At 39.0% G+C, this 22,409-nt stretch overlaps 1 protein-coding gene across 1 annotated transcript in view; it reads left to right on the top strand.

The window, feature by feature from the left end:
* The window catches only part of PCGF3 (polycomb group ring finger 3), a 53,972-nt gene that overhangs the window by 481 nt on the left and 31,082 nt on the right, over nt 1-22,409 (top strand). The gene's annotated exons all lie outside the window — the stretch shown is intronic.

Raw genomic sequence — 22,409 nt, 5'->3', positions numbered from 1 at the left:
GGCTGCGGAGGAGCGGGCCGGGGGCTGGGGGGGCTGCGCTCGAACTTTCGGGGCGGGCGGGGGCCGGTCACAGGCGGGGTCGGGGTTCTGTGGGGTTCACTCGTCAGGGAGCGCCTGTCCCTGTCCCTGTCCCTGTCCCTGTCCTGCTGCGTGTCCCCGCACCGGGGGAAGGTGGCTCTTGGCTGCTGGGGGAAAGGAAACCCCCCCACCCCCCCGCCCCACACCTTCCTACCCTCGGGAGGAGTTGTCTGTTGTGTGTGTGGGGGGGTCTGGGCAAGGCTCCAGGCTTAGGGAGAAAGGGTGTCTGAGGGGAGGGGTGTGGATGGCGTTTCCAGTAAGCTGGAGAACAGAGGGGGACGCGTCCCTTGGGTGCGCGACCTCAGCCGTGCAGGTATGTGGATCCAGTGCTGTGTGTCTGGGATTCGAAGTCGTGAGAAATAGGGAAGGAATTGATACTCACAGGTAAAGTGTGGAATGCTGGTGCTTTGAATTGTTTGAAGGTGTAAGGACATATATACATATATATGTATTTCATATTAAAAAGTTCTGATAGTTTACTGAGCCACTGAGTTCTAGTGAGTTGTGGTGGTGTCACATTTGGCCTTTTAAGTTGGTCACTTTTAGTCTGAAAGTGTTGATTATTACTTCAGTGTCCTGTGTGGGAAGTTTAGCATGTCCCAAAGTTAGTAAGGCTCACAGGAGGTTTGATTATTATGACTTATGACATACTTAGGTGTTCTTTTGTTACTTTGCATGTTCACATTTTCTCTTTTTTTTTTTTTTTTATTATTACAAAACTGTTAGTCTATGCATGCTTTCTGTCAAATCAGTTTAGCCCTTTCATGCTTTCTGTATGAAATGCGTGCCTCTGAGAAACCAGTTAAAGAAATTCTGTTTTATTACCTGTATGTGGTCTGGAACTTGCTGAAAATATTTTTTTTTTTTTTGGCATTTTGCAAAATAATGCTGTGTAATTGTCTTCATGTGTTTCACTGAAGAGTTAAGTTTGTGGATGAAAAGCTTTGAGTTAAAAAAAAAAAAGTCGAGTGAGCCTTTATGTTTAAGGAGCATCCCATATATGTGTCTTCCAATGTAAATTGGTCTCCTTTCTGCATAAATTTAGCATAAATTACGTATATCCTAAATATGTTGTTTTGAGTCTTTTTAGTACTATGTAATGTGCTTTTTAAAAATTATTATTGATTATTGTTGTGTAGGATACTTGTGAATCTTTATGTTTGTTCTTCTGATGGCAAGTCAGGTGAGAATCTCAACTGCAATACTCATCATGTACCTCATAAAGGTGCTCTGCAATTCATAAAATTCTTTGTTTGGTTACAAAGGTGAATAGAAACAGAAATCAGCAGCCTTTCTGTTTCTTTTTAAGTTGTATTGGTTGGTAATTTGAGAATATTTAAGAGAGTACAGAACCTGTGCAGAACCAAAGGTACTTGGTGAAAACATGTAGGATGCATTAGAAGAAGGTCATGCGATTTTCTAGAGATGCTTAGGTGTACTATGATAGAGAGCTTGGAAATATAACATTTCATAAACCACTTTTTGAGGAAAATCTATTTTGATTTCTCTCTGTGGGCTGATCTGGCTTGCTTGATCTTGTTACTCTGCTGTCACCATAGAAAATCAAGACTTAGCACTTGTAAATGTTGTAATGAAGTCGACTTAGAGTTTGTAATTATCCTAGCCTAATACTAATGCCTAGAATGACAGAAATTAATTACTGTGCTAGGAAAGATTTCTGCTACTAAGAGACTGTAAAGTACAGCTTTTGGTCGCTGCAGCTGTCCTGCTCTTACTTCTCCTGTCTACTTAAGTGATTTAGAGGACGTCATCTCAAAGCTTTGTATTTGAGATACAGGTAAGTTTTCTCCTCAAGGACTATTCTACACTTGCTTTAATAGCTTGAATTTCTTTTTTTACGTGTGGCTGTTTAATGTAGGTGTTGTGGCCTTTCTAGCTTTTGTCAAGTAATGATCTCCCAGGACTGAAGTAATTCCAGATTAAATTCCTGAACTCTCTGTTAGAAGCAGTAGGAGCATTTGCATTGAAAGCTCCAAGCTAGGTACTACATGTGAGGTAGACGTGGACATGGAATTTTGAAACGCATGTTGATAGCATTTCACTCTTCAGCTACTGTCTTAAGATATGATACCAGCTTACAAGAAAGTATAAGGACATCTTGTATGTTATAAAAGAAACGTTTTCTCCCTTTGGCACGTGTGTGGAATTAGAATTACCAAGTGGAAGCCTGTACTGATAATGGTGTTTGGATGTGCAGTGGATTTAAAACTGTCGTCATTCCTGAGAGTTTATTAGTCTAAACTCTGGTCTCTTTTTTCATTGCTGGTGAAGATGTTTAAAGATAGTTGGAACTTCTCTGATTTGCCAAGTTAGGTGTGCTGTCGTACTTAAAGGAAATGTAGAGGAAAACCTGCTCAGGGCAGTTTGATTGTAGTAGGTTAAAAGCCAGGCAGAAGCTGCCCATGTCTTTTAGTTTATACAAGACTTATTTTGAAGCTCTGTCTTGAAGTAAACTTACAGTATTCCTTGCACCTCCCTTTTTAAAATGTAAGCTTGCTGTTTACTTCTTGTTATTGACTGCAAGTTTAGCTAGGATATGAAAGTCATATATGCAATAAAAGGAAAAAAAGAAACAGGTTATTTTGTGTTCAAAGCAATCTTTTCCATTGTGATATGTAACACTGCTTCATTGCTAAAAGAAGAAACACTGTAAACAGTGGTTTGTTCTATAATTGCTCTAAAAAGCCAACGGAAAACTTGCTGATTTTATCTAAATTCATAGAATAATAGAATGGTTTGGGTTGGAAGGGACTTTAAAGATAGTCTAGATCCAACCCCCTGCCATGAGCAGGGAGGTCTTCCATTAAACCAAGTTGCTTAGAGCCCCATCCAGCTTGGCCTTGAACACTTCAGGGGTGGGGCATCCACAATTTTCCTGGGCAACCTGTTCTTGTGCCTCACCACTCTCATACCTAGTATCTAATCTAAACCTGCTCTCTTTCGGTTTGAATCCATTGCCCCTTGTCCTGTCAATACACACCCTTGTAAAACGTCCCTCTCCAGCTCTCATGTAGGCTCCATTCAGGTACTGGAAGGCTGCAATTAGGTGACCCTGAAGCTTTTTCTTCTCCAGGCTGAACAATCCCAATTCTCTCAGCCTTTCCTCACAGCAGAGGTGCTCTGACCCTCTGATCGTCTTCGTGGCCCTCCTGTGGACTCAGTCCAACAGGTCGATGTCCTTCCTGTGCTGAGGACCCCAGAGCTGGACCCGAGAATGTTCCAGGTGGGGTCTCACCAGAGCAGAGCAGAGGGACAGAATCCCCTCCCTTTCCCTGCTGGCCACCCTGCTTTGACGCAGCCCAGGACACAATTGGCTTTCTGGGCTGCAGGTGCACATTGCTGGGTCATGTCCAGCCTCTCACCCACCAGCACCCCCAGTCCTTCTTGGCGTGGCTGCCCTCGATCTGTTCATCCCCAGCCTGATTAGTTCGTGAGGGCTTCCCTGTCTGTGAGGGCTTCTCAGTCTGGAGGGCGCTCTGGGCTGTTGCTTGGGAGTCCCTGAGCTCGGGAACCCCCCTGTACAGCTTGATTTAATGCTCACCCCCTGACTTACCTCAGTTGCTGCTGGTGCTGCTGTTGCCTCGCCGATGGGCTTAAAATTAGATTTTCTCAAGTTAATTTTATGGAATAAGTGCGCCTGTACTTAAATCAGCAGACTATGAAAGTGAAATACCCAGCGTGGTGAGCACTAGTGAGAATGAAAGTCTTATTTACCACTGAAAGTTTGATTGAAGGTTACTGCTGTGGAGTCCTGAAGTCTTGCAGTCATATTGGAGAGCCAGCATTGTAGGAAGGGATAAACCAGCACTGAGTTCTCTTTTTTTCCCCCTCTTTCTCCTTCTCCTTAATTCGAAGCAATACTTTATACTAGGAACTTCAAACTATAGGTAGGAACTTAAGGGTCTCTTTATTTTTTTTGACAAACACAACACATACTTTTCAAGAGTAGGGAGTGGTACAGATCATTCAAAATCAGGGGGAATGACGAACTATGGTGAGCTCAAGTTACTTGTTCTTTGTGCCAGAAAATGACTGTTCTCACAGTTATGACTGCCTGTTTTTAAATCACAATTATAAGTAGGTAGAGCCAGTGGGGGAAATTGTTGAGGGGGTAGGGGTGAGAACTGGTGAAAATAAGAGGTATGTGTAGTGGCGTTACTATAATGTATGGTGAGTTTTTAAGGAAGAAATACACAAGTGTGGAAACCAGTCCTTTTTGTAGTTTTGCTGACAGTATAAGAACTCACTTAAACTAGGTCTGCCATTATTTTCTATCTCTGCAAAGTATCAAGGAGAAGACTTATCCCTACGGACATTTATTTGGAAGGATCTTAAGAGATAACTAACTTGTATTCTGACTTTGTAACTGATAATAATTTAGAACTTTGTCTACATTAGAAAGGCTCATGTTTTGGCAGCAAAATAAGGATCCTTCTTGTTTGAAACTGAGACTGTCCTTATTATTGGAAACCATAAATTCATTTTGATTTAAGATAGAAAGCATTCTGTGTATGTTTGGTGTCAGTGAAAATATGCTGTGCAGTATTTGCTTAATCAAGAGAGGAAAAGTTTTTTGAAGTTACCAGAATGAGTATGATGTTATTTGCTGACTTGCAAATGGCCATCTTGTCAAGCTTTTCACTTTTATTTAAGAACTTTCTTTTTGCTCTCCACATAACCAGACAGTATATGATACTATCTTTAGTTAATTATTGTCGAGTAACATCACAGTTACTTTATATGTAATATAAATTTTCTGTGAATTACGGGTGATGTTATGCCAGAACAGGTCATCTCTGTTACACTTTTGCAATATGCATGCAAACATGAATATAGTGTTTGTTATCATACATGTCCTTTATTCATGGAAACACATCAGTGCAGCGTTTGATGAGTTTTCAGGTAATTTGTTGTGCTGTACATTTTCTTCTAGTTTGTCACGTGAAAGAGCAAGCTGAAAGGTACAGTACAGCTGGCCAAGTTATATATTCTTTATTTATGAATAGCTATCTCTGACATTTCTTGTGGTATCTGAACTATTAGTTTGAGGACACAAATTGGCACCATGAAAGCCATGGGTCAGCTGGTTACTTAGTGAAAGGACATTGCCAAATTTTAACTTGTTAGACAAAGTGGTTTTTTTATTATAAAAAAAATTATTTGTTGCACTAAGCAGTGGCAATCAGTAGAATAAATTTGAGGAATGAGATTTTTTTTTTTTTTTAACATAGTGCCATGCTTTGTTCCTTCAGAGTGACTTTTTCCAGAAATCATTTGGATGTAGAGACATCTGGAAGCTTAAGCTCTGTCTTGGGACTAAGGTCAAAATGGTCTGGGATCTTAACTCCTGCATTTCAGATGATTGTATTTCATACTGTTCTGTTGTGATAATCACTGGATTTTGTTTAATTTATATTTTTTCCTAAAATATGAACTATGTTCTAGACACAAGGACTCGGATATTGATTTCAGGATTCAAAATAGGAAGAGGTAAGGGAATTTTTTATGTGCTTGTTTAAGTACCTAGTCATACACACTGCTAAGAATACATATGCCCCTGTTTCTATATCAAATTATTTATATTTCAAAGTGTAGCTTTTGTTAAATTTGTATCTGTTAAAGATACTTCTAATGCTGTTTGCTCACTTAAGAGTGCTAACACGCTGTATTCAAACCAGTCTTCTTGATGCGTGTAATGTTTTTGCTTCCATCTTTGAAGTTATCCCTTTCTTCTGGGGTGTGGACCCCCAACTAATATACAATGTTTGCCTGGTTGCTTCTGGCTGCACTTAGGAAAGCTGCCCACCCCCTCCCTCTGCAGTGCTACAGCAAAGGTTTAGTCTTTCTTTACCATTGTTCTAGTTGGTTGATTACTGTCTGTTTTTTAAGCTTTACTCAGTCTTTTTCAGGGAAAGCAAGCATAACGTCACCACTTGTTAAACGCTCGCTTAGAATTTCTTGTTCACAAGTACAAGTTGCTCTTTCCCTGTGCAAAAGTCTGCACTTGTGCAGAAGTTCTTCGGTGTGTAAAGAGATCAGTAAAAAAATTTCACTCTTGAGTGAAATTCATGGGCTTACAGATAAATACTTACCTGTTTTAGTAACGTTTCCATGCATGTGTTTAATTTGTTGAATGAAATAATTAAACTGTCTTTTCCTATAGCAGTTTCCTTAAACTGATTGCAAAGTAGCCTTGCATCTTTATGCTTTAAAATCATGCTTTTTATGTTGGGTTACCATGAGACGAAGATTACTTCACAGATTTTTAGTTAAAATCTTGGTAAAAGAAAGTTATTTGGTCTATGCTTATACTGTTCTCAGACAAGTTGCAGAGAGATGACCAATATTTTTGTATTTTTGTCTGGAAAAATCCATATATGCTTTTTCTGTCATTGGAATACTCTAGCAATGCCTTATTTTACCAAAAGTTTCAATCTAACTATTATTGACTAAGAGGAGTTTAAATGAAATGTGCTTTTTAATAACACATATACTTGTTAACAGTAGCATTATGCTTGGTGGCACCAGAGTAAATAGTTTATTTTCATACCAATTTATTAATTTTGCGTTTCTAATCTTGTACTTCTCTCTCTTGACTGACTAGAATGAGGTCAAAATCCCTTCTAAGATCACGTTATTCCATAAAGAAGTCTTGTGTTTATATTGGTAAAATGCTTCATTCATCCTTCTTTCTTTGACCACTGGCCACAAGAAAAGTAGTCTAGACTTGTATAGGCGTGTGTCTGAGGTAATGTAGATGGCACCAGACCAGGTAAAAAGGATTCTGGGTAGCTAGTGGAGCAGTTTTCTTCAGTCCACCTTACTTGTCAGGTTCTTTCAAATTTTGATAGAAGTTACCAGAAGCTGTCTGTGCATATTGATCCACGTGGTATTAAGTGAATCTTGAAGGTTTCTTTTCATTATCGTCAAAGTACATAGGCAGAAAAAGTGCTGTGTTGGTTGCTCTAATTTTTAATGTAACTTTTTAGGTATAATCTTAGGTACTACCACTGGAAATTGTTTATCGGAGTTAATTTGCTCTAATCTGTAACAGTTATTCAAATTATGTAAGGTTATTTTTCCTAGATAATAATAGCTCTTGGGTTGTGTAATTATGATTTAATGACTAACAATGGCTTGAATTTGGATGAATTTTTGCAGATACAGACAGGATAATTTCTTGGTTTGTTTCCCTTTGGTTTTGGTGGGTTTTTTTGGGTTTTTTTGAACAAAGATTTATTTTACCCTGGCCTTTATATGTATTCATTGAATTTTCAATGCCATGGGATGAAAATAGGTGTAGGACTAATCCTATATATAAGCTATTCTGTGATCAAGTATGTAAATGAATTATGGTCTTCAAATGAATTATTTTTGCTGTTTCCCTTTGGGAAGAGGAAGTACATGCTGTCCCCAGGTTTCAGTTCCTCCCTCCATGACTTTCATATTGGAACCTCAGGTAGACTTCCAAAGCCAGTGCTCTGTCAGAGCATTTAGTCTTCAAGCACAAGCATGAGTTGACAGTGAGTTGAATTTTTGGAGGTGTTTGGAAAGTGTCAGACATTTGTTTGATCTTTAGAATGGGGAAGTACGGGGTGTCAGCATATGTGAAAAGGTTTTGGAATCCTCTTCTGTAACCTCCATTATTATGCCTGATGTTACCATAAAATATATTCACTGGAAGAGTGAAGACAAAGGAAAAATGAGCTGCTTTTGCTTCTCCCTCAGATTCCTTAACCACTTATGGCTTCCCATGATAAGTAACCTTTTTTCGACTTACTCATCCATTATCACCATCTGCAGAGTTTGACAATTTTAGCATTCAAATGGAAAAAAAACCCCAAAATTCAGCTCTCTCCTCACAGCTTTAATCCAAAACCAAAGGAATGAGCTTTTTTTCATCTTTTTTTTCCCCCTCTGAAATTACTTCTTTCAAGTATGAAGAGACCTACACACGGTAAATACTGAGAACAAAAAGTCTTTCAGATGCCTGGGGTTTGCTGTGTGGAGATCTCTGTGAGACATGGTCCTTTCTGACCTTGTCAGCCAAACTTCTTCTGATGCCTTTTTGTTGCGATGATTATAAGGTGTGTTCTGAAGAATGGAGGGAGACAGTGACAGTGTAGATGTCACTACTGCGTTTTTGTTAATGTTGGTACGTTGTTTTGATTTTCTCTTATGGCAGTTCAATCTCCAAAAGTAGTTCTCGGTGAATTGCAGAGAGGAACCAAATTCAACCCTATAGAGGTTACTAGCAGGCTGCAGTAGTTAATGTTCTGCACTGAAGGGCTTTCTTCTCTTTTTACTGCATGTCACACACCCATCTAGTGTTTGAAATTTGTTGTAGGAAGCAATAAGGGTCTATGAAAGTGATTTTGCTTTTAAAAATTCCTATGGGGAGACTTAAAGTATACTGGAATACAATTATTATGATAAGTAGCAGGGATGGTGTTTGTTTATTTACTTATACCTTGCATGGACTGTCAGACTCTGTTTAGGCTGAGCCTTTTCAGAGAATATTTTCTTTCTGCGGTTTTTGAGTAGTTTGTATCAATGTGCCACTGAACAGTTTTGTTGGTAGCAGCTCTCTCTTTGAATGCTGATCATCAATTCTGTGATCACTCTGTAAGTTCAGTGATGTTTCTAATGACGGATACCCTTTCATACAGAATGAGTCAAAGGTAAATATAAAAAGCTTTAGTTAATAGAAGACGCTGCTTTCTTTGTAATTTGCTGCTTTCTGATCTTCTACCGTGGAGTAGAAAAGTTCTGGAGTGTATCATAGAATCATTATGTCCACGTGAAATGCTGTCATGACTCCTTGCAGCAGCATTAAAGCCATTGAGTTGTTATTTGTCTGCTTTCATACTGGTTTTTCACAAGGTGTCTCTTCTACAAAAAAACCAAGAAGCTGGTCCACTGTTCCATTCTTCTACAGATTTTATTTTTCATTAAGTCTACTTTGTTTCACTTTTCTGTAAGTTCTGTCTTTTGTACTTGAAGTTGGCAAGATCTAGCTGATTAGCAATTTTTTTTCTGTTTCAACTTATTTATTTTCACTAACATTACCTGCAAATGCCGACATCAGTGCCTTGTTTTAAGGGATTCTGAAGACCTTTGTGCAAAGACCTAAACGCAGAGCATGTCTTCAACTTGGTTATGGACTAAAACTAACTTTACTGAATTTGAGTACAGACTATCATTTTGAGAGATCTTACTCATGTATGCTGTAAGAATAGCAGTTGAGAATTTTGTCTGTCAGGCAAGTTGGTGGATCTAGCTCTCATTACACCTGCCTTTTTTCCTGAAGGGTTTTTTCCTTGCTCTTCTGCTACATTAAGCCTGTACTGCCATAAAGTTGCCTTCATCAGTGATTTATGCTAATATTCTGTTAAAATAATCATCTGATGTGTAAGGAATTTTAGCTTCAAGGTGGCCTTCTCCAGCAAGGGGTGTGGACAGTTGCAGCTTGTCATTTCTAACACTGCAGAAGTGAGGTTGTCGAGGCCCTTGCACAAATGGTGAAATTATTTTGTTGCCTTGATAATTTAGACCTTTCAGCTCCTGCCTACTGTTTTAAATAAAGCAGCAAATATCATGTCACAGCATTGATTAGGTCACAGCCAAGAATTCAGTTGTAAGTGCTGAAGTATCTGATGCTGCTGTTGTCCACTGGATTTTTCTGTCTAGAGTCCTTGTCCCCTAAACCAGTGTCATGTTGCAGTATTAGGACACTGACAGACAAGATAGTGATGTTGTAATGGTGTTGCTCTGCCTTTTGGTTGGAGTTTGCAGAACTACCTGTTAAGAATTACTTTGATGCAAAGTTTAGGATGATTGAATGATATTCCGTTTGTACTATGAGGTTTTCTTGAACTGTGACATATTATTAGATTATCTGCTAAGATGGTTTTTTTCACTGCATAAACTTTGGAAATCTTTGCTGCAACATTGACAGCGAAACATAAAAACAAAACCACAAAGAAACCAACAACTTGAAACAAAACAAAACAAACCCCCAAACCAAAACCCAACAAAACAGGAAAAGGTTTGATAATTGCAGATATTTTTTTATGTGAACTGTCATTTCATTGTGGAAGATAATGCGTGTTTTCGTTTGCTAGACATTTAACTTCTTCCCTCCATTCCTACATGTGTGCAGAACACTAGATCTAATGGTGACAAGAAAATGAAAATAAATGGAATGTGATGACTTTAAAGGTATAATTCTTTCTACAAGTTTTCAAACACTGTTATTCTGCTGAAAATACTGTGAAGCATTTTGAACTGGAATGTTGGAGCAATCTTCAGTCATTGACTGAAGTAATTCAGGCTCGAAAGTGTAATAGTTGTTTTACATGACCACACGTAGCAGCTTAAGGAAACTTCAGAGATGCCAGTCTCATGTCTCCATCATAATTTCATTAAGGCTGCCACAAGCATGAGTGGAATCTTTCCTTCTTGAAATGGGACTGATCCCAAATGCAAACATGTTAAGACAAATTCAGAACATATGAAATGGGAGAGACATGGCCAATGAAATCTAGTTATGAGTGTCTTCTGTGTTTTGGTAGAAGATACTTTCAAACCTCTGTGCTTTCTGGTGTTTCTAATGGATAAAGCACCTAATTGCTGAAAGGTTGAAAAGGTAAAAAACTGTTATGGCTGGGTTAGAATATCAGTAGTTTAGTGCTGCTCTTTATGTTCCTATTCTGATTTATTATGATAAGAGTGGTATGGTCAGCATGTCAAAATAAGTTCAGAGTTTAAAAAGGTTGAGTTTTACTGTATTGGAGGAATGTTTTTTTGTGCTTATTGGGTGAGTTCGGGTTTTTTGCCCTGTCTTTACAATCCTCCTTTGTTCAAACCACTGTTTTTTCACTTTCTATTACCTGTGAATGTGTTAATTTCTTTCCTAATTCCTCCCAACTTCCTTCTTCTACTAGTAGTTTACATGCTTTTGTCACTCTAATGGCACTCTAATGGCAGTCTTCATTTTAAGTGCTGTTTACATTGGGGGCTGTACTTTGAGTGCAGTTGACATGAGTACAAAGGGAGAAAGGGAGAGTTCTGCCAAGCTTGATTTGTCCAGGTTGCTGGTTTTCCTCTGCCTTTGTAGGGTTGACAGGAGCTTATTCATTGCCCTTGATTCTGCAGAGGACAGAGGGCCCTGAGGGTTTTTTGCAGAGCTGAGGAATAGAGAGTCTCGGAGTTTCCGGATAGTTCTGCGGCTCAGTTGCAGTTGCTGGAAATGCCTTTTGGGCCTTCATCACTGTGGGTGACTGTCCACTGTCTTTCAAGGGAAGTTTGTCACATGTAAGGAATGGTATCTGAATGAAAGACTTACCATGAGAAACACGGAGCCACATCCTCCTTCAGGCATCCAGCTTCTCCAGCATGGGGTCCTCGGTGGGCTGCAGGTGGATATCTCTTCCATTGGACTCAAAGTGTCGCAGTCCCTTCAGCTCAAGTGCAGACCAAAGTTCCAGCCTGTCCAGTACAGCAGCACAAAACATCAGCAACACCCTGGCCACCTGCCAGCCCAGGGGCATTGCCATGGCTGTTGTCAGAACGTTCCCTGGCACAATTCAGTGAGGTGATCAGCAGTACAGCACTACAGCAAGCAGCAAAAGCAGCCAATAACAAGCACTAGACTCTTAGTATACAGACAGGAAAGCCAGCCCCATAGCAAGCACAGGAGCCTGCTGATTACTAGCTAAACAGCACTAACAGCTGTAAATTCAATCTAGTACATCCCGATCAAATCCGTCATTATCTTGAACCGTTTTTGCCTGACAGGGAGTGCAAAAAAGGACTGTCCTGGTTTCAGCCCAGCCAGCAACCAAGCCCCAGGCAGCCACTCTCTCACTTCCCCACCTGCAGGGTGGGAGAGAGAATCGGAAGGGCAAACACTAGAAAACTTGTGGGTTGAGATAAACACAGTTTAATAAGGAAAGCAAAAACCACATACACAAACAAAGCAAAACAAAGAATTAATTCACTGCTTCCCACAAGCAGGCAGGTGTTCAGCCAGCTCCAGGAGAGCAGGGCCCCATCATGTGTAATGGATACTGGGGAAGACAAACACTATCACTCTAAACATCCTCCCCCACCTTCCTCCTTCTTCCCCCCACTTTATATACTGAGAATGATGTCACATGGTCTGGAATATCCCTTCTGGTCAGTTGGGGTCACCTGTCCTGGCTGTGTCCTCTCCCAACATCCCATGTAGCCTCAACTTCCTCCCTGGTGCTACAGTACAAAAGCAGAAAAGGCCTTGGCTCAGTGTAAGCCCTGCTCAGCAATAAAAATTACATCTCTATATTATTAACCGTGGCTTCAGCACAAATTCAAAACACAGCCCCATACTAGACACTGTGAAGAAAATTAACTCTACCCCAGCCAACACCAGCACAAAGACTGGTGCTTTTGTTTTGACACCTGCAAGTCGCAGATCACATGGTCCTGATTTTGTGTTGCATTTTTGTGACCCTTCCTCCATGTTTTCACTTTGACAATTGTATTTCTTTTGAGAGAGGAAAAAGCATGAAAAGTGTTTTCAAAACTGAAGCTTCAAGACTTCAAGTTAAGAGGTCTCGAGGGAATCAAATACTGGAAGATATGGAGGACTGAACAGGTTTTGGTAGAAATAAAAAATAGCTTTTGTGCTCTATTGGTTAATATTCCGTTAAATATACTGTTAATGCTAAGTAAATAATGCAAGCTACCAGGTTTGTTTTCATATTTGCAGAGGTGAGGATTGTGTCTGAGGTAAGAAGGCTGCAGCAGCTAGTTCAATGGAGACTGAGTAACTGTTGTATCATTGCTGCAATTTGTGTCTTAAAGAGCTGAACTTTAGAACAATGGGAAAGGTGTGAGCAGAGTGCATCTTAAAGCCCTCCCGGGGTTTCAGGAACAAAAGAATGATTTTGCAAGGCTCCTTATCGTTAGAGTTGTATGGTGCATGGGTAGCTAACTTTGTGTAAGTTACTATCCATACATTTGAATCCAGAAAAAATACAGAATACTTGCTAACCACTTGCAAGTTATGGAACAGTTCTAGCAACATTTCCTCATCCTTTGTTGTATTAGCACGGAGGCAATTGCTGGATAAATCCGTGAAGTTGTAAAGCTTTGGTCACTGAATTGTTTTAACCAAAGTAATGGATATGTAATTTTTCAGGTCCTTCCAAATCTTTAAGTTTTGTTTGAATTAGTTAACCATCAGGTTAACTGTTATCTGGGCGTAAACTACATAGGAACGTTAAAAAGGGATTGCTGGTAAAATGTGCATTCGGCTGAATTGTAGCACCTTTCTATTTCTTACCTGCTGGTAGCATCTGGCTTCTCAGTACAGATTTCCATTTTGACAGCTACTGTTTTACTGCTGTGCCAATGTATCTGGACCAATAGGTGCAGTAAGGTGACTGAAAACCTGAATTTTTAAAGGCCTTTTCATAAATAACAAGAGGAATTGTGTTACATGAAGATTCTTCCTCTGTTTTTCATAAGTAGCTAATAGGGAAAATTGTTATTTCTGGTAGAGATCTGTAACTACTTCAGATGAAGATGCAAAAATCCTAGTACTCAGGTTGTGATACAGTTACTCACTAGGGATACACGTTTTCCTCGTCTCTGATGTTGATTTCTTGGGTTCTAGAATTGCATTTAACATTTTATGTAACTAGATGTGTTCACTGTAGGATCAAGATTTTTCAACAGTGAAAGTTAAAATATACATATATAAGGGGAAGAAGGAAGGTGAAGATCACAAAAGCTTAAAGTTTTTTAAGAGCTGATGGCACAGGACCACAGTTCTTTGTGGTGAACCTTTCAAGCCCTTGGTATCTTGCATGGATGGAGTCATGGACCAATCAGTGCAAATGTACACCATCAGTTCAAATGGCAACTGAAAGCCACTTGGTGTTTTGAGTTGCCCATCTGTTCTGCAGAAGACTTTGTGAGGAAGACTACAGTCTGTTTCAGCTGTGGTTAAGACCTTAAATTAGTTTCTCTGGAATGCATAGATATTAAACATTCAAGGAAATTATGTGGGTTCAGATAGCAGAGTCTCACTGGAGGTTTGGTTCTAAAGAACTTTCTTCTTCATGAGACTCAGGGCTGGTTTTGATCTCACACTTAAATTACTGGAAGTCAAGAATCTCTTAGTCTCCTTTTGGTCCATGTGAAATGAAGTGCCCCTTTAATGACTTGTAAATTACGTCTCTAAATTCTCAACAAGGAGGATGTTGGAACATACTATTCCAGTGTATGACAAATGTGTCTATACCATTTTGTCAAGACTTAATCTGGGATAGCACTCAAGAGCAGTCTTTTCTTCAAAAGCCGCCTGCCCCTAGCAGTGATTTTGATTTCTGCTAATGAGCCAGATTGTATTTAGAGAAGATCTTAGTGGTGTTCATTTATGAAATGAAGTTCACTCCTGCTATAATGCTATGTTTTTATAATATTTTTAAAGACATCTAAAACCTTTGACACTTTTAAGACTTATTCCCAGTTTTATCAATGGTTGTAAATGCATGTTGATTGGAAATGATCTTTTACCCTCAGCCCTAAATAAAGAAAACAACAGAATGTAAAGAGTAATTTGAATGTAATTAAGCTAGTGATTTTTTTGTCAGAAATGGCAAAAATGTTTAGTAGGATAAAATCTGGCCAGTCAGACATTTTCATTCAAGCTGTCTTGCAGAAAATGTTAACTTCTTGTTGCACAGATACTCTTCTGTGCCCTAGTATTTGTTAGTTTCTTTTAAGAACTATGTCAAGACCCTGTCATGACCAACTCACGATATGAACAACTAAGTATATTTTAATTGGAAGAGGTGTGTGGAATGGACCTGACTTAAGAGTTTTGAAGGAAGTGGTTTCACAGGCTGTGGAGCCAAGCTAATGGTGTGTTACTGCCAAACAAAGTTCAGTTTTTCACCGTGCAGTGCATCCTCTTGCCTTGGGCATTCTCAAGTTCTCCGTTAACCTTCCTGTGAATAAATGGATTTAGCAGTCCAGCAGAAGACCATCTGCAGATTTATGAGTCATTCCCAAAGCATCCCTAAGCCTTGAAACAGCATTACCTGTCTGGAAGATGTTTTAATGAGACCTTATTAAGAGCTGCTTTGTACAGTATAGTGATGAAATTCTAAAGTTCTGCCAATCAAGACAGCTAGGTGGCAGTTAAGGAAATACATTTTCTAATGTAAAGTGCAACAGAATTTTTTTCTTGCAAGGAAATTTACTGACAATGTAATCTCTAAAAGTTTTTCTAAACAAAAGTTTCACTAACTAAATTGTATTTTAAATGTATGCCTTACTAATTTATATAGAAGAACTTTGTGCACATATAGGTATTATACAATAGACCACATACAGCAGTAAGTCCATTTGATTTAAAAAGATTCCCCAAAATAAAAATGAAGAATAATAGTATTGATATTTTAGCACTTTGAAACCATTAAATCACCTTTTCTAGTTGGATTGTATTACAAATGTGTCAGATTCCTTTAGGTTTTCTATTGTTAAATCTGCTTTGGGGCAGTGTTTTCATGCTGTAGTTCTTCTCTGCTTATGCTACAGCTGCCTAAGCTCTGCCAACATGAAATGGAAATGGCTTACATTACCATAACATGATTTCTGATAGGTATGTGTAATGCTTGCTGTTAGTGAAAGCATCTGTGTGCAAATGGTTCCTGTGGAGGGCGAGGTACTGGCTAAACTTAAATACAAACTGTAGAGGTTTGAACGCGGCAGTCAAGTGAGTTTTAAAAACTCTGCCCTTCTTATTAACATATTTGCAAAAGTTGCAAAAGATAATTCTTTGTCCTATGATTCTTTATATTCAATACCTTTTTCTCCGAGATGGTACTTAGTTTGTTGGGGTGTGTGAAAGATGGGCATAAAATTCTTGGTAATGAAATTCTGTCCTATTTCTAAGTGGGCTTAATAGTGTAATAAACTGACATTATAGTTAAGTACACAGCCCTAATTTCAGTGATACTGAGTACAAGTAGAGCAGCTAAAACCAGTGCAAGACACCAAATTCTGAAAGTGTTTTATTGTTTTCAAACCCTTTTTGTCTCGCCCTTTCCCTTCCCTCTGCTTTTGTGCTGCTGACTCCTACTCTGCCCACTACATTACTTGTCTCAGAGCTTAAAAGGAGTGAATGATTGAGAAGGCTGGAGTTGAAAAAGAGAAAAATCCCATTTCCCTTAGCAGCTGGTGCTGCAGGTACAACGAAACTGAAAAGTTTCCATGCTATTGCTGTAGGGCCACCTCATATGCTCACAGTCTGCAAGTCTCCAGACACGCTGCTCATTGCAGATCTTCTGCCAGACACGTTGCCCACCAAGACCCAGAACTTCAGTACAGTTCGAAAGTTTGGAATTCTGATCCAGAGTGATTAGAGTCTCGTGCTAATGTGCTTCAGAGTCTTGCATCTGAAATTTGACTGGCTAGCTACGTGCCCCCTAGTGCCTGGTGTAGAAAAAGTTGGTGTAGGACAAGGATGTCATAAATGTCCCTGTATTTTTGTAGTGGTATGTTTACTGTAATTTCAAATGCCATTCAAGAAACCTAGAAAAGTTTAATCACTTTCTTTTCCCTTTTTTGAGATTTACAGGCTGGCTTTATGGTGTTAATAAGTAAGACCAAGACAATTTATGACTGTTGTATGCTGCTTTTGAGGTGGCTGCTTGGAGACGAAAAAGCAAACCACCACATAAACAAACAACACCCCCCCAAAATCTAATATTTTAATACACTTCAGTAAACTAATAGAAAAAAATAGCCTCTCTGAAAGCACTCTGAGAACTGGATTAATCTTCTGTTTTCTACATGTTTGGCAAGTTACAGGAATACATGATTTTTATAATTTATGTTTCTTTCTCTAGGATGTTTTTGCCAGTAGCCAGCTCTTTTTTTTTTTTTTTAAATCCTTCTTTTGTAACATAGCAGCAGTCTTCTGGATTAGTTTCAATAACTTTTAAGTATTGATTTGAAGATAGACATAATTTTACAATGAAATTTGTATTGTAATTTATAAGCTCAATGTAGATTATTATAACTGCACTTAAAGTAGCTTTTTAAATTAATACTCTGAAAGAAAACAAAGTACCTATAAAAATTCTCATATCATGTATTACTTTATGTTCATTATCAAGTTTTATTTCTGATAAGAGATGCCTGCCATCTGTTGCCACTTGAAAATCTTCCTATTGCTGAAATATGGGAATGTGATGTCTTCCTTAATTACACTTCCAGTATGTTTTGTGTGGATGTAATACATATTTATCCCTTATCTGACTGTAAGAAATGTTGAGGCAGTGGAAAAAGTGGAGGAGGAAGGATATGGGGAATAACACACTGGGGCTGACAGTTGTGATGGTAGGTGGGAAGCAATCAAGTAAGTAGGCCAGGTTGCATTTTGTGTGTATGTACACGTTTCTTACTTCAAAAATCTGCCATTCTCTTATTTTTCACTCTTATTACTCTTCTTCCTAAACAGAACCTTTAAAAATGCCAGCTCTGATTTAGTATTGATGCTTTATGCATATTAATGTAAAGCAGTTTTTAATCATTGTTGCTTGACGTCAGGAGAACCTTAGTCTTGAATTTCTTTGCACTATGTCTGCTTTCGCCTTCAGAGCTGAAGGCAGCTAATGCCAAAATCTGTCTCCAGCTCTCTGTATAGATGCAGGGTGGTGAATTTCTGTCCTCTTTTGAATTCCCATTTGTACATTGTAAATGCACTATCGTTTTATTTCTTCACGACATAGTCCTGCAACAAAACTCTGTAGTGGGCTTCTATAACAAAGACTTTGAGAAGTTACAGGTGGTGTTTACGAGGGGGATTTAATAATGGTTGTGCTGCAGATCAAAGAGTTGAGGGTATGACATTGTTTGCATTTGTTGATCTGGAGTTGGCAGAAGAAAAAACACATTTATTGTCATTTTTCCGAGTTTGCTCTGACCTTGCTGTATCAGGGGCAGCATCTTAGAGGAATTGTAAAAGCCTGAAGCTTTGTCTGGATCATTTAGTTAACTTTGCTTTTGTTTCCACCATCTCCCACTGTCTCTTAAGTAAGTAAACAAGGTACATGATTACATTTCTACGTTATGTGAAGTGTTAGAGTATTACACATATTTGGGGACGTTTTTCTAAAGCCCCCCTAAACATAATTCTTAGATAGTTTATGCCTGGGTTTTCTTTACATCACATATTTTTAATTTAAATAACTGTTTTCTCCTTATCTTATAAGTAGCAGTCATAAGCCCTCTCGGCCCAGGATGTGATAGGTGAATGTAGGAAAGACAGAGGAGTTTTTTCGTTCACAGACTGTGCCCTTCCAATTGTGATAACCCCTTCTGGTACTTGGTCCACTTTCATGCAATTCTTCCTTAATGTGTCCATCTAGAATTGAATATTGTTTCAGAAGATGCTTTACCAGTGGTTTACAAAATTGCACTGACAGCAGACCAGGCTGTGTCTATTTAAGTTGACCCCTGATACATTCTGGGTTAATCTCTATCTGATTATAGCTGCAGTAAATCTTGTTAATGTTTGGACAGAAGGCACTGTCCATGGGGGTTTTTATTTTATACTGCTAAGTCATGGCGACTATGAGTTAAAATCTACAGTGAATCTAATAAAACTCAACATGTATCAAAAATGAAATGAGTCTCAATGCAGGGATGATGTCCATCTTCTTTGCAATGTTCCATTACATTGTTGGAAAGGTAAAGATGTAGATGTGTTTTTAAAGTAGAGTAATATACTGCATATTACAACTCTTTTCTTTTGCCATTTTACTAACAAAGAGAGAATTATTAGAGAAATAACAGTTAATTGTTTACTTAATTTTCAATATCTCTTCCTTAATTTTGTGCTTTGTAAGCATCCGTTGTCAGTTGAAAAGTTAAAGAAGAAAACTAATTGATAATTTGGGTACTTTTATTTGTCTCTGGCTGCAGACATTGAGGGATCTATTGTGCAACCATTTCTAGCTAAAATTTAACAAACAGTTTGTTCAGAACTCTAATACAGTCAATTTTAATGAAAACCTCAAATCTAGGTAATATATAAGAGAAAATATTTAAATAAAACCTTATATTAAAATGTCTTTGTATCCAGCCCTGGTATTAAACACGTCTAGTAACTGAGATTTTTAAGATTAGTTGCCAAACTGAGATTGAATGGCTCTTTTTTGTTGGTGGTGATGGTTTTGTGGGTTTTTGTTTTGTTTTAATTTACTTTCAATATATTTATCATTTTAAAAGTAGTTATGTTTTGTGAATTTTTAAAGAAAGTTAATTCCTGTTAACATCTGGGAGGAGGTGGAGCTTGGTGTTCCTCATTTCTTTCTTCAAAAGGAAATGACAGAAAATGTTATCAGAATTTGTATGAGGGGTGTAGGGCCCAGTTTTGAGTCACTCAGTTTACTTCAACTCCATTGTTATTTCTCCTGCCTTACTGAAATCCCTTTTTTCCTCACTGTGTCTTTTACTAATGACTTCTAAGGCAGACATTTTGGCTGTTTTGACCATTTGTTGCAGGGCATATTTCATGTTTTGTGGACAGAAAAACAGGCGTTTTATGGAAAATATCAGATACATCAGTCTCTCATCGTACCATAAAAAAATAAGTATGTGCTGTGAGTAAAGAGTAAGTGGGTAGATTTAATTCTACTATGCCCTGACTATTGCTTCTACTTTATCTCAAACATTTTTGTCTGTTTTTACATGTCATTTGTTAACAGTGCTGTCTTTTCCTTTACACTGAAATGTAAAAGTGAATGTGTTTTGCTTTGGGGTGAACATTTCTTAAGCCACTCTAGTGCAACTATTAGTAATGCTGCGACTACACCCCACGTAGTTTCTCTTTAACCTGTTAGGCAAGTCTCCTCAAAAAAGAGCAAAGTTCTCTTGAATGTACTAGATTAAAGAAATAAATACTACATGGTCATTTTCAGAGGATGTTTTCATGAAAGAGGTGTGATACTGAAGACTCCTCTTTGTTTTTTATTGCCTTACCATTAGTAATGATCCAAATTCTCTAAAATAACATAACAAATTTAATTTCAAATAAGTTGGCTGAAGATTACATTATTCATACTTTGCTTGGCTTGTCTACTTGTCTTGTCTTTTGATCATGAATAAATTGTTTAAAAATATAAGAGCAGTGTGAAATGGCTAGTGAATAGTAAGAATTTCTAACTTAAGAATCTGTCTAGCATAAAGCTCATCACTGAAGCAGTCTCTTGGGGAGCAATATTGAAGATCAAGTTATACTTACTATGTGTAAGAAATTTTACTACAGAAGTATTCAGAGAGATCCTTTTTAGTTTGCCAGGTGGTTGCAGGGAGGGAGAGAAGAAACATCTCACTCATTTGTCTAGTTATGGAACCAAGGCTAGAGATGGAAAAAAAAAAACCAACAAACCAAAACAACAAAACCAAATCAGCCATTTCAGTTACCAGCTCACATAGTCACTTTAAAACTAGGATTATAAGCTTTGGGGTTTTATTTTTTTTTCTCTAGTATTCTTGTGGGTATATTAATACTCCTGTACGAATTAAAAACTTTAAGATGTCCGTCTTGATACTTTTACTTACTGTCTGCAAAATAACGTGGTTTTTTGGTCCTTGTTATTTTTTTGTTGTTGTTTTATTTGCTATTTCTTCAAAACTGTGCTTTAAACAAATAGACACAGACTTTGGGAATATTTCAAGGTGAAAAATGTGATAGCAGTCTAGAGCTTTAGGTACTGGTGCAGTTGTTCTCTTTCCGCCTTTCCTTTTGCTTGGTTGTGTGACTCAGATTTTGTGAATGTGTTTTGTAGGCAGTGTTCTTGATGCCAGGAGACAGTACCTCTGACACAAGCCTCCGATAATTCAAGATACTGGGGAGAAATCAATAACTTGCCTGCGTTTTATGAAGTTATATCCTCTAAAGAAAACTTCTGATTTTTAGGGAATGGTGAAATATCCCGGCATGCCCACCCACCTCCGCCTCCTCCCCACCTTCAAAAAAAATCCAAACCAAAACCCCAAGTATTGGGATATGTAAAAACAAAATAGGTGCTGATATTAGCTTGCTCTTGGAAAGTATGGTGACTTTCTAGTCCCTTCATGAATGATTAAGTACATTCTGATAACTGCATTATATAGGCCTTGTAATGTTCTAGTTTTTAATCTTGATTGACTGACCTGATCTCCTTCAGTGACAAGGTGACCTGCTTAGTGAGGGAGAGGCTGTGGATGTTGTTTATGTGGACTTCAGTAGAGCCTTTGACACTGTTTCCCACAGCATTCTTCTGGAGAAACTGTCTGGTCATGGCTTGGGCAGATGTACTGTTTGTTGGGTAAAAAGCTGACTGGATGGCCAAGCCTAGAAGGTGATGGGGAATGGAATTAAATCCAGCTGGCATCAGTCACAGGTGGTGTTCCCAAGGGCTCAGTATTGGGGTCGGTTCGGTTTAATACCTTTATCGATGACCTGTACCAGGGGATCAGTTGCACCTTCAGTCAGTTTGCAAACAGCATCCAGTTGGGTGGGAGTGTAGATCTGCTGGGGAGCAGGAATTCTCTGCAGAGGGATCTGGGCAGGATGGATTGATGGGCAGAGACCAATGGTATGAGGTTCAATAAAGCCAAATGTCAGGTCTTGCACCTGGGCCAGAACAGCCCCGTGCAGTGCCACAGGCTGGGGGCAGAGTGGCTGCCCAGCAGAGAAGGACCTGGGGGTGCTGGTGAGCAGCAGCTGAACTTGAGCCAGCAGTGTGCCCAGGTGGCCAAGAAGGCCAGTGGCATCCTGGCCTGTATCAGCAGTACTGTGGCCAGCAGGACCATGGCAGGGATTGTCCCTCTGTATTTGGCACTGGTGAGGCCTCACTTCAACTTCTGGGTCCAGTTCTGGGCCCTTCTATTCAAAAAGGACATTGAGGTGCTGGAGCGTATCCAAAGAAGGGCAGTGGAGCTGGTGAAGGGTCTGGAGCACAGGTCTAATGAGGAGCAGGTGAAGGAGCTGGGGTTGTTCAGCCTGGAGAAGAGGAGACTCCATGGGCACCTTATTGCTCTCTACAACTGCCTGAAAGGAGGTTGTAGGCAGGTGGGGTTTGGCCTCTTCTGCCAAGTAGCAGGTGATGGAAAAAGAGGAAAAGGCCTCAGGCTGTGGCAGGTGAGGTTTATATTGGATGTGAGGAGAAATTTCTTTGTGGAAGAGTGATCAGGCATTGGACCAGGCTACCCAGGACAGTGGTGGAGTCACAAACCCAGGAGGCATTTAAAAGACATGTAAA

The sequence above is a fragment of the Lepidothrix coronata genome, unplaced genomic scaffold, assembly GCF_001604755.1.
Source record: "Lepidothrix coronata isolate B3197 unplaced genomic scaffold, Lepidothrix_coronata-1.0 Scaffold98, whole genome shotgun sequence".
Taxonomy (NCBI): Eukaryota; Metazoa; Chordata; class Aves; order Passeriformes; family Pipridae; genus Lepidothrix; species Lepidothrix coronata.
Note: the sequence above shows the minus strand (reverse complement) of the source record. Positions and strands in the feature narration are given on the sequence as shown.